Raw genomic sequence first — 12,982 nt, 5'->3', positions numbered from 1 at the left:
GAAAATCTATGGCAAGACCTGAAAATGGTTGTCTAGCAATGATCAACAGCAAATTTGACAGAGCTTGAAGAATTTTGAAAAGAATAATGGGCAAATGGAATGCTCTTAAAGATGTACCCAGAAAGACTCCCAGCTGTAATTGCTGCCAACGGTGCTTCTACAAAGTATTGACTCAAGGGTGTGAATACTTATGTAAATGAGATATTTCTGTATTTCTTTTTCAATATATTTGCAAAAATGTCTAAAAACATGTTATAAATTGATTTGCATTTTAATTAGGGAAATAAGTATTTGACCCCTCTGCAAAACATGACTTAGTACTTAGTGGCAAAACCCTTGTTGGCAATCACAGAGGTCAGACGTTTCTTGTAGTTGGCCACCAGGTTTGCACACATCTCAGGAGGGATTTTGTCTCACTCCTCTTTGCAGATCTTCTCAAAGTCATTAAGGTTTCAAGGCTGACGTTTGGCAACTCGAACCTTCAGCTCCCTCCACAGATTTTCTATGGGATTAAAGGTCTGGAGACTGGCTAGGCCACTCCAGGACCTTAATATGCTTCTTCTTGAGCCACTCCTTTGTTGCCTTGGCCGTGTGTTTTGGGTCATTGTCATGCCGGAATACCCATCCATGACCCATTTTCAATGCCCTGGCTGAGGGAAGGAGGTTCTCACCCAAGATTTGACGGTACATGGCCCCGTCCATCGTCCCTTTGATGCGGTGAAGTTGTCCTGTCCCCTTAGCAGAAAAACACCCCCAAAGCATAATGTTTCCACCTTGAAGGAGCTGGAGCAGTTTTGCCTTAAAGAATGGGCAAAAATCCCAGTGGCTAGATGTGCTTATAGAGACATACCACAAGAGACTTGCAGCTGTAATTATTTATTGTTTGTTTCACACAAAAAAAACGTTGCATCTTCAAAGTGATAGGCATGTTGTAAGGCAACAAAATAGGAAAAATGCCAAGGGGGGTGAATACTTTTGCAAGCCACTGTATACCATTCAATTTCACATCACTTATCATGATATCTGAAGTTAAATAGAAAGGTGAATGCAGCGATCAGGTTGGTTCCACCATGCTAATCATAACCACCATTGATAATGTAATCAGTGCTCCAAGTGTGTGACCGACCAGTTTCTTCGATGAGGGGCCAGGAGCTGATCTACGCTGCCATGCCCATCAATGGGGCGCTGGCAAAGACCTCACCTCCAGCCTCACCTCTTGCCTGCTCACCAACGGTTGTCGATGGAGAGACCAGAATTAAGTAGGTTTAGTCTGATCTGTTCATACATCAACATAGTATACTGTATGTTTGTTTGTCAGATATCACCTATCCTAACAGCCATTGGTTATAGACCAGTGACTGTGTATGTGTTCACAGATGCATCTATGGAGCCAGCACTTGGAGACTTGCAAGATGATGTGATGGAGTCCAGACTGACAGAAGGGCTTGATACTGATGTCTGTAAATGGAGAGAGACCTGGCACTTGGCATAAACATTACTAGACAACTTTTACTTGTATTGTATTTTATTATTATTGAATTGAATGGTATCAGTCAATATGAGAAGGGAGAAACCCTGTGTATTCTGCACCAGGATCAAGGAACTCCTGTTGTATACTAGACACCACACAGGAAGGCATAGCCACGGGAAGTAGGGTTGCTGAGGGTGCTGGAGAACCCCCAGAAAAATCGGAATAAAAAATATAGACATAAAAAAAATACATTTAAAATGTAAGAAATGTTTTTTCTCTCACAAAAGTAGTGCACTGGGCCTTACTAGTCCTGTATTAGTGGACCGATATAGCCGTCTGTAGCGCATGCAAACTTTTTTTTAAATGTATACCACAACCTCTCATTTACTTACGTAAAAATGTATGTATTTCATTTTCAATCAATTTGCTAAAGATTCTACAAATATGTTTTGACTTTGTCATTATGGCATATTGTGTGTAGATGGGTGAGGAAAAAAATCATTTTAATCCATTTTGAATTCAGGCTGTAACACAACAAAATGTCGAATAAATCAAGCTGGATGGCTAGCTAGCTAGTTAGCTATGCTATTAGACTGTTCCTAGTTAATGGTCATTATACGTACAGGCTTTGTCTCTTAGTGGTTATCTCTAGATATTTTTGACAAATGTAATTCATATTCAACGGACATCTCCATTTGTGTGAATGCGTCTGAAGACTGGGGTGCATTCCTTAGTGAAGACCATAGTCAACCGTATCTAAATGTTTTGCAAGGGAAACCAGATTATTCTCTCCACGTTTCAATCCATTTGCACTGTGGCATTGGAGAGAAAATGTTGCTGTATTCAAGCTAATTTCCTGTACATTTACATTTACATTTTAGTCATTTAGCAGACGCTCTTATCCAGAGCGACTTACAGTTAGTGAGTGCATACATTATTTATTTTTTCATACTGTCATTCTACACATTTTGTCATGGGGCAGAGAGATGTTTTGTTGTTGCAGCTTTAAAACTAATATCCTTCAATTCTACACATTTTCCCATGAGGCAGAGAGAAAACCTTGCACATTTATATCTTAAAGTGCAGTACCTCGAACCCCACAGAATCCCTGAATAGCCTATAGATACGTGTGGCGGGTGCACGCGGAAGCAACACTGCGCGCACGACACCGACGGAGCTCTCAAACAAACTGGTATTACAATGAATGAAATTCGCAGAAGAAGACACTCTTCTATAAAGTGAAATGAAATAGTAATTGAGTCCGTGTTGCCGCTAACAGCACAAACGAATGGTGTACTCCTACATTTAATGCAACGGCAGTAATGGAGTTTGTAGAAATGGAAATGTTTGTACTTGGCGCATGTGGGGAATTGAGAACGTAGTTTGAAGTGTTCGATAGAGTAGAGAGGACATTATTCTATATGTTTGCGGGAAAATGTTCTATATGTCTGCGGAAAAGCACTGTGTGTAGTAGTCTGATGAATCAGGCGGTAATACACAATTCATTGATATAGGCTACAGCTTGAAACTTATGCCTGCAAAATCGTGTAAATGTTCCTTACAAGCCAGAATGTTAAATAAAATGACATTTAAGTTTACGGGTTGTCTGTTAGGTTTGTCCTTCAGCTGCTTGTAATTTGAGACAAAATATCAACAGGAAAGTATTGTTTACCCGACTTTTTAGAGCGCCGGTAGGTAGCCTATATGGTTCGGTTCGGAACCCGAGTAAAACAAGTTTTATTGGATTCGCTCAGAATATTTATTTTTGGACCTGAATGCCAAAACATTCAAGAGATAAAGGTGCTCAAAGTTGACCCATTTTGCATACCATACCATGAGACATCCATGTCTTCATCACTAGAAAATATACTGTTGAGTTTGATATAATTGAAACGCTTAGTGTCAAACTATTTTATTATTTCTTTAAAAAAAAAAGTGTTTTAATAAATTGTATTTTTTAAACCTTTAAGGTCAATTATTTAAAAACGTGTAAATTCAGACTTGTTTCATATTAGCATATGTTAGCCTGATGACTCACACTAAATTATTCTGCTGCTCTGTAGTTCACGACATACTTTAGTCTTCGTTGATGAGGTTTAAGGGCGGTTGGCATCCAATTTGTTGCATTACCGCTACCTACTAGACTGGTGTACAACTCCCTTATATTTTGCTTGAAAAATACAATTAAAAATTAATACCCTACCATCTAACACTACACTCACAAATTCAAAATGATTATTAATAATTAACACCACTCCACTATTTAAATATATTCATTCCTACCTCATGCCCTCAACCTGAGATGATGGAACATCACCACTTAACACTCCCTGTAACTCTTCTGATGTCAAGTCTCGCACACCCAAATAACTCTCTGCAGCAGCCACCACAACCTCAATTTTCTTAGATTTACATTCCATCCCTGCAGTACAATTAATAACCATTGCTATAAATGCTAAAAATCCAATCTTACTGAAACATATATCACTTGTCCTATCCCTCTGCATTGGTACATCTCTACTACTCTCACCACTCCTCCCCCTTGACTCATCTTCCTCTGCTTTCTTCACTGCCTCAGCATATGACATTTACATTTACGTCATTTAGCAGACGCTCTTATCCAGAGCGACTTACAAATAGGTGCATTCACCCTATAGCCAGTGGGATAACCACTTTACAATCTTTTTTTTTTTTTTTTTTTTTAGGGGGGGGGGGGGGGGGGGGTAGAAGGATTACTTTATCCTATCCCAGGTATTCCTTAAAGAGGTGGGGTTTCAAATGTCTCCGGAAGGTGGTGAGTGACTCCGCTGTCCTGGCGTCGTGAGGGAGCTTGTTCCACCATTGGGGTGCCAGAGCAGCGAACAGTTTTGACTGGGCTGAGCGGGAACTATGCTTCCGCAGAGGAAGGGGAGCCAGCAGGCCAGAGGTGGATGAACGCAATGCCCTCGTTTGGGTGTAGGGACTGATCAGAGCCTGAAGGTACGGAGGTGCCGTTCCCCTCACAGCTCTATAGGCAAGCACCATGGTCTTGTAACAGATGCGAGCTTCAACTGGAAGCCAGTGGAGTGTGCGGAGGAGCGGGGTGACGTGAGAGAACTTGGGAAGGTTGAACACCAGACGGGCTGCGGCATTCTGGATGAGTTGTAGGGGTTTAATGGCACAGGCAGGGAGCCCAGCCAACAGCGAGTTGCAGTAATCCAGACGGGAGATGACAAGTGCCTGGATTAGGACCTGTGCCGCTTCCTGTGTAAGGCAGGGTCGTACTCTCCGAATGTTGTAGAGCATGAACCTGCAGGATCGGGTCACCGCCTTGATGTTAGCGGAGAACGACAGGGTGTTGTCCAGGGTCACGCCAAGGCTCTTCGCACTCTGGGAGGAGGACACAACGGAGTTGTCAACCGTGATGGCGAGATCATGGAACGGGCAGTCCTTCCCCGGGAGGAAGAGCAGCTCCGTCTTGCCGAGGTTCAGCTTGAGGTGGTGATCCGTCATCCATACTGATATGTCTGCCAGACATGCAGAGATGCAATTCGCCACCTGGTTATCAGAAGGGGGAAAGGAGAAGATTAGTTGTGTATCGTCAGCGTAGCAATGATAGGAGAGGCCATGTGAGGATATGACAGAGCCAAGTGACTTGGTGTATAGGGAGAATAGGAGAGGGCCTATAACTGAGCCCTGGGGGACGCCAGTGGTGAGAGCACGTGGTGCGGAGACAGCTTCTCGCCACGCCACTTGGTAGGAGCGACCGGTCAGGTAGGACGCGATCCAGGAGTGAGCCGCGCCGGAGATGCCCAGCTCGGAGAGGGTGGAGAGGAGGATCTGATGGTTCACAGTATCAAAGGCAGCAGACAGGTCTAGAAGGACAAGAGGAGAGAGAGTTAGCTTTAGCAGTGCGGAGAGCCTCCGTGACACAGAGAAGAGCAGTCTCAGTTGAATGACCAGTCCTGAAACCTGACTGGTTTGGATCAAGAAGGTCATTCTGAGAGAGATAGCAAGAGAGTTGGCTAAAGACGGCACGCTCAATAGTTTTGGAAAGAAAAGAAAAAAGGGATACTGGTCTGTAGTTGTTGACATCAGTGGGATCGAGTGTTGGTTTTTTGAGAAGGGGTGCAACTCTCGCTCTCTTGAAGACGGAAGGGACATAGCCAGCGGTCAAGGATGAGTTGATCAGCGAGGTGAGGTAGGGGAGAAGGTCACCGGAGATGGTCTGGAGAAGAGAGGAGGGGATGGGGTCAAGCGGGCAGGTTGTTGGGCGGCCTGCAGTCACAAGTCGCAAGATTTTATCTGGAGAGCGAAGGGAGAAAGAAGTCAAAGCATAGGGTAGGGCAGTGTGAGCAGGACCAGCAGTGTCATTAGACTTAACAAACGAGGATCGGATGTCGTCAACCTTCTTTTCAAAGTGGTTGACAAAGTCATCCACAGAGAGAGAGGAGGTGGGGGGGGGGGGGGGGGGGGGAGGATTCAGCAGGGAGGAGAATGTGGCAAAGAGCTTCCTAGGGTTAGAGGCAGATGCTTGGAATTTAGAGTGGTAGAAAGTGGCCTTAGCAGCAGAAACAGATGAAGAAAATGTAGAGAGGAGGGAGTGAAAAGATGCCAGGTCGGCAGGGAGTTTAGTTTTCTTCCATTTCCGCTCCGCTGCCCGGAGCTCTGTTCTGTGAGCTCGCAATGAGTCATCAAGCCACGGAGCTGGAGGGGAGGACCGAGCCGGCCGGGAGGATAGGGGACACAGAGAGTCAAAGGATGCAGAAAGGGAGGAGAGGAGGGTTGAGGAGGCAGAATCAGGAGATTGGAGGGAGAAGGATTGAGCAGAGGGAAGAGATGATAGGATGGAAGAGGAGAGAGTAGTGGGAGAGAGAGAGCGAAGGTTGCGGCGGCGCATTACCATCTGTGTAGGGGCAGAGTGAGTAGTGTTGGAGGAGAGCGAGAGAGAAAAGGATACAAAGTAGTGGTCGGAGACATGGAGGGGAGTTGCAGTGAGATTAGTAGAAGAGCAGCATCTAGTAAAGATGAGGTCAAGCGTATTGCCTGCCTTGTGAGTAGGGGGGGACGGTGAGAGGGTGAGGTCAAAAGAGGAGAGGAGTGGAAAGAAGGAGGCAGAGAGAAATGAGTCAAATGTAGACGTAGGGAGGTTGAAATCCCCCAAAACTGTGAGGGGTGAGCCATCCTCAGGAAAGGAACTTATCAAGGCGTCAAGCTCATTGATGAACTCTCCAAGGGAACCTGGAGGGCGATAGATGACAAGGATATTAAGCTTAAATGGGCTAGTGACTGTGACAGCATGGAATTCAAATGAGGAGATAGACAGATGGGTTAGGGGAAAAATTGAGAATGTCCACTTGGGAGAGATGAGGATTCCTGTGCCACCACCCCTCTGACCAGATGCTCTCGGGGTATGCGAGAACACATGGTCAGACGAGGAGAGAGCAGTAGGAGTAGCAGTGTTTTCAGTGGTAATCCATGTTTCCGTCAGCGCCAGGAAGTCGAGGGACTGGAGGGTAGCATAGGCTGGGATGAAGTCAGCCTTGTTGGCAGCAGAACGGCAGTTCCAGAGGCTGCCTGAGACCTGGAACTCCAGGTGTGGGGTGCGTGCAGGGACCACCAGGTTAGAGAGGCAGCAGCCACGCGGTGTGAGGCGTTTGTGTAGCCTGTGCGGAGAGGAGAGAACAGGGATAGGCAGAGGCATAGTTTACAGGCTGTAGCAAATGGCTACAATAATGCAGAGGAGATCGGAATGAAATGAACTAAACATCTGGGAAAGGAGAGAGTAAAAACCAAAACTCCCAAATATAACTCTCCCAACTTCACATCAGAAACTATAATTGTTTCACTGAACCACCCGAATAAAACTCTCCCAACTTCCACTTTAGAAATTAGAATTGTTGTGAACTACAGCGGTTCAATGTTTCAAGGAATAGACTCAACTTACTTTATTCAGCTAGCTAACTATGACGCTATAGCTAACTAGCATGCTAGCATCCAATAACACACAGTTTAGCACCAATACTTGGTTACAACAAACTACCAATAGTGTGTTAACACACTAAACAGATAATTTGTGTCTGTGTCTAGTTCCTTTCATCACGCAGCAATAATTAAACGTTGGCTAGCTAGCACAAATATATTGTATTTAGCTGCTACAGTACAGCTAGCTGGTCGTGTTGGCTAGCTAGCAATGGCTGCTGTGTTGACTTTGTTTGAAAAACGGCGGCGCTGCGAACAAATGTGGCTGGCTAAAAGGATATTGTATTTAGTTGCTACCGTTGCTAATAGCTACTCGCCAGCTAGTCCAGGAGGTGAGTTAGCTAGCTAGCTAGCTTCGTGCTACACCCGGCACCGCCGACTACAATGCTAACCTACAATAACTACCCACAACAGCCCACGATGCCTACCTATAATACCTAATAATATACAGCCCACGATGCCTACCTATAATACCTAACTACAATCTAAATACATAGTTTAAGCCTTACTCGACAAAGCCCAAGCTATGTATAAAGCCAAACTTATCCGACGCCAGCTGTCTGGGTGGCAGACAGGAAGACATCAGTAGCTGTAGCTGTGGTCTTCTGCAATCAGTAGCTGTAATTAAGTACAGTAGCTACTAACTACCTAACGTTAATGCCTCGGATAATGAGGTTAGAAAAACAGCTGAATGGTAGGTAGCTAGCTGGCTTAATTACAGGTATTCTTAAGCGTGAAATAACATTGGAAACAACTATCCACAGTTGCTAAAAGTTACCAGTAGCTACCCGCTAGCTAGCTAGCTTTGTTGGTCCAGGTAGTGGGTTAGCTAGCCTCGTGCTTCGCCGGGCTCCGCCGAATACAATCCTTACCTACAACAATTACCTACAATAACCTACAATAACTACCTAAGTAAACTACCTACAATACCTAACTACAATACCTACCTACAAACTAAATACATGGTTTAAGCTTTACTCAACACCATATAAGAAGCCAAGCTTACCTCCTGCTAGAGAAAACACAACCTCTCCCGGCAGACCGCACCCACCTTCTCCTCCTCACCGCACCCAACTTCTTCACTACTCTTACCATGGAAACCTCAACCTGCCTCTCTCACACAGGACATTTCTGATCCCCAGCCCCATGGGCACCCCTACAATTAGCACATACCACTACTTTCCCCAATGGTACACATTCCTTTGTCTCATGCCCTTCTGCACACTTCTCACACCTTGCAACCTCCCTCCTACACACTGCTGCCACATGCCCATAAGTTTGACACCTGTAACATCGTAATGTATTCGGCACATAAGCTCGTACAGGATAACTTATATACCCTAACTTCACTTTATCAGGCAAAGACTCAACTTCAAAACTCAAAAGAACAGACTATGACTCCTCTGTTTCCCCACTCTCGACCCCCTGTTTGTGTCGCACCAAACGACGAGCATCACAAACACCGGGAATCTTCCCCTTCAGTTGGTCAACTTTTACATTTACTGCTACCCCAGTAATCACTCCTTTCAATGGCGCCCTTTTCTTGAGAGCGAAACAATTCACCATTCTTTCCCCCATTTGTCTAAATCTGAGCGCCTTCTCCCTCTAACCAACAGAAACACAAACAATTATCACTAGACCACTTCTGGTTACCCTCACAGATTCCACTTTACCCAATGCTCTTTCCACCCATCTTGAAACCACAAATGGATCAGCCAAAAGGCAAGTCTCCACTTTTTCCAAAAACGTCACTCCTACTGTCACGGACTCATCTTCATCCTGACCCTCTGTGCAATCCTCGGCCTCAGAGTACTTCACCACACCTTCCACCTCCGATACTACACCCTCATTCACTTCCATTTCTCCTCCTGTCTTCAGCTCACTTTGCTTACATCTCCTACCATTCTTCTTTAACAAACCTTCTCCCATTTTTAACAGACTCAAGCTCAGTCTTCCTCCCTCTCTCTCTTAGACCTCCTCTGCCTCTCTTTTTCGCTCCATTCCTCCTCCGTCATCCAGGTATACGTTTCCTTATGATAATACTGCACTTCTGACATACATCTGTTTCTTGCTTTCTCAAGGGACTCCATTTACCTTCCTACTCTCCCTTTCTACACTTATTCATAGTGCTTTCGATAAAATATGAGCAATAAACCTTCTTCGCTACCTGGGCGTCCTTTGCTCGAGCTCTCCCTTTGAAAACCTCATACTTTAGTCTGAGACCGTCATCATTGAAGTTGTTTGTGGTGAGAAGGGGCACAAGGGATGTTCTACAAAAGTCATCATCGATTGGATAATCTCTAGCCAATCAGAGTATCAAAGAAAATTACGAATTTTCAAACTGCTGCTTTACTCACATGTGTTCTGGGTCTGGCCCAACCCATCGATTTCTGGACCAACCAGACGGCCCGAATGTGTTCGCATTTGGTGAATGGTCGGGGAGGTACTCAGATCCACACTCATTGGGTGGATTCGATTATGCTGAGCACCGGGGGCACCATGACATGAATGGGCAAAAGTGGTGAGGGAGGAGCGCCCTTCTCAAATCATACAGTAAACTGCGCTGCTTGGTGATATTGTCAACAAGGCAGCATGATGCTTCATCCAGAAAATGTGTTTGAATTTTCAAACTACATTTCATTGGGAAGGCAGATGAAGCGTTTTTATCAAAAGCAATCACTTTTGCATGTGGAAACACAGAATCCTACTCATTACTCCTCGCGCTTAATTACGTCACTTTTGTTTGCGCCGACTTCACCGTGGGCTTTGAACAGGGCACCTGGCTCACGCCCGGGAGGCAGCCCGGTTCCAAAATGAATGCCATCAACTTTCACCCACCGCAAAACATGCATACCTAGGCAGGCGCCCGGGCCATATTAATCTAATCCCCTCATTGTGGAGAAGACCATAACGTCCGTGGCCGTAGCGTTTGGCCGGAGCAAGGAGTCTAGGTAGGCAGGCAAATATGTTGTAGCTTAGACCCTATTTCACATTATCTGAGGTTTTTGTGTTGTGCCAGTCATCGGTTGAGACAACATACTTTGGGTGTCATTGCAATCATATAAATATAATTCATAGAAAGGACATATCCCTTCAGACAATTGCAATTGAGCTGTTACACCATTAAAACTTACATTTAAATTACTTCTAATTACTACCACAAAGATGACCACTGGTCCACCCGCGGTCGAATGTCAACTTAAATGGTCATGTATATTCTATTATCTATATTTCTATTATTTCAATAGAATAGTTTTCCTATTGAGGATTGACAGTATAATTTAAAACAACAGATATTCCCATTCAAGTCAACATTCTCTGATGTGTGGACCTCCAACCATGTTTGTGGTGTCATTTGAAAGTAGACATTTCAATTTGATTCCCATTTTAGTACATTTATCAGCCAAAACATTACACCCCCCCCCCCCCCCCCCCCCTGTATTCAAGAGCATTTTGTCTCAACAGATGGCAGGCACAACACAAAAACCTTAGGTTATGTAATATAGGGTCTATGCTACAACATATGAGAATTTGAAAAAAATAAGTGTTTTTAGATGGTTATAAAATGACCAAAATAAATACTAATGAAAACATTTCCCCAGAAATTATATAAAATAGTTTGACAACCCTGTTTGTAAGCTTTTAAATGATATCAATCTCAACCGTTTATCTTTTCCACTAATGAAGACATGGATGTCTCATGGTATATTTATAAGAGGAATGGGGTCTTATAAAAAAGTGTGTGTGTGTATATATGTGTGTGTGTGTGTGTATGTATATATATATATATATATATATATATATTCACACACACTACCCGGTCAAAAGTTTTAGAACACCTACTCATTCAAGGGTTTATATATATATTTTTTTCTTCCACATTGTAGAATAATAGTGAAGACATCAAAACTATGAAATTACACATATGGAATCATGTAGTAACCAAAAAAGTGTCAAAATATATTTGAGATTCTTCAAATAGCCACCATTTGCCTTGATGACAGCTTTGCACACTCTTGGCATTCTCTCAACCAGATTCACCTGGAATGCTTTTCCAACAGTCTTGAAGGAGTTCCCACATATGCTGAGCACTTGTTGGCTGCTTTTCCTTCACTCTGCGGTCCGACTCATCCCAAACCATCTCAATTTGGTTGAGGTTGGGGGATTGTGGATGCCAGGTCATCTGATGCAGCACTCCATCACTCTCCTTCTTGGTAAAATAGCCCTTACACAAAACAAATGATAGTCCCAGTAAGCCCAAACCAGATGGGATGGCGTATCGCTGCAGAATGCTGTGGTAGCCATGCTGGTTAAGTGTGCCTTGAATTCTAAATAAATCACAGTGTCACCAGCAAAGCACCCCCACACCATAACACCTCCTCCTCCATGCTTTATGGTGGGAAATACACATGCGGAGATCATCCGTTCAACCACACCGCGTCTCACAAAGACACGGCGGTTGAAACCAAAAATCTCAAATTTGGACTCCAGACCAAAGGATACATTCCCACCGCTCTAATGTCCATTGCTTGTGTTTCTTGGCCCAAGCAAGTCTCTTCTTATTGGTGTCCTTTAGTAGTGGTTTCTTTGCAGCAATTCGACCATGAAGGCCTGATTCACACAGTCCCTCTGAACAGTTGATGTTGAGATGTGTCTGTTACTTGAACTCTGTGAAGCATTTATTTGTGCTGCAATTTATGAGGCTGGAAACTCTAATGAACTTATCCTCTGCAGCAGAGGTTACTCTGGGTCTTCCTTTTCTGTTGCGGTCCTCATGAGTGCTAGTTTCATCATAGCACTTTATGGTTTTTGCGTCTGCACTTGAAGAAACTTTTAAAGTTCTTGACATTTTCCGTATTGACTGACCTTCATGTCTTAAAGTAATGATGGACTGTCGTTTCTCTTTGCTTATTTGTGCTGTTCTTGCCATAATATGGACTTGGTCTTTTACCAAATAGGGCTATCTTCTGTATACCCCACTACCTTTTCACAACACAACTGGATTGGCTCAAACACATTAAGAAGGAAAGAAATTCCACAAATGAACTTTTAACAAGGCACACCTGTTAATTGAAATTCATTCCAGGTGACTACCTCATGAAGCTGGTTAAGAGAATGCCAAGAGTGTGCAAAGCTGTCATCAAGGCAAAGGGTGGCTATTTGAAGAATCTCAAATATAAAATATATTTTGATTTGTTTAACATTTTATTGGTTACTACATTATTCCATATGTGTTATTTCATAGTTTTGATGTCTTCACTATTATTCTACAATGTAGAAAATAGCAAAAATAAAGAAAAACCCTTGAATGAGTAGGTGTTTTAACTTTTGACTGGAAGTGTATACACACATACACTTTTTTTTTTAGAAGTCCCCATTCCTCTTTCCGAGTGACTTTCTAATGAATCAAATGTCACTGTAAAGTTAATTTCGAACCAAGAACCCAGTTTTGCATTAGCACTGGCCAGCTAACTCTGAACAAAGACATAAACGCAACAATTTCAACGGTTTTACTGAGTTACAGTTTAAACTTCTGGAATGTGATCAAGA

The sequence above is a fragment of the Coregonus lavaretus genome, assembly GCF_964263955.1.
Source record: "Coregonus lavaretus genome assembly, chromosome: 24".
NCBI lineage: Eukaryota > Metazoa > Chordata > Actinopteri > Salmoniformes > Salmonidae > Coregonus > Coregonus lavaretus.
This window is presented reverse-complemented; position numbering follows the sequence as displayed.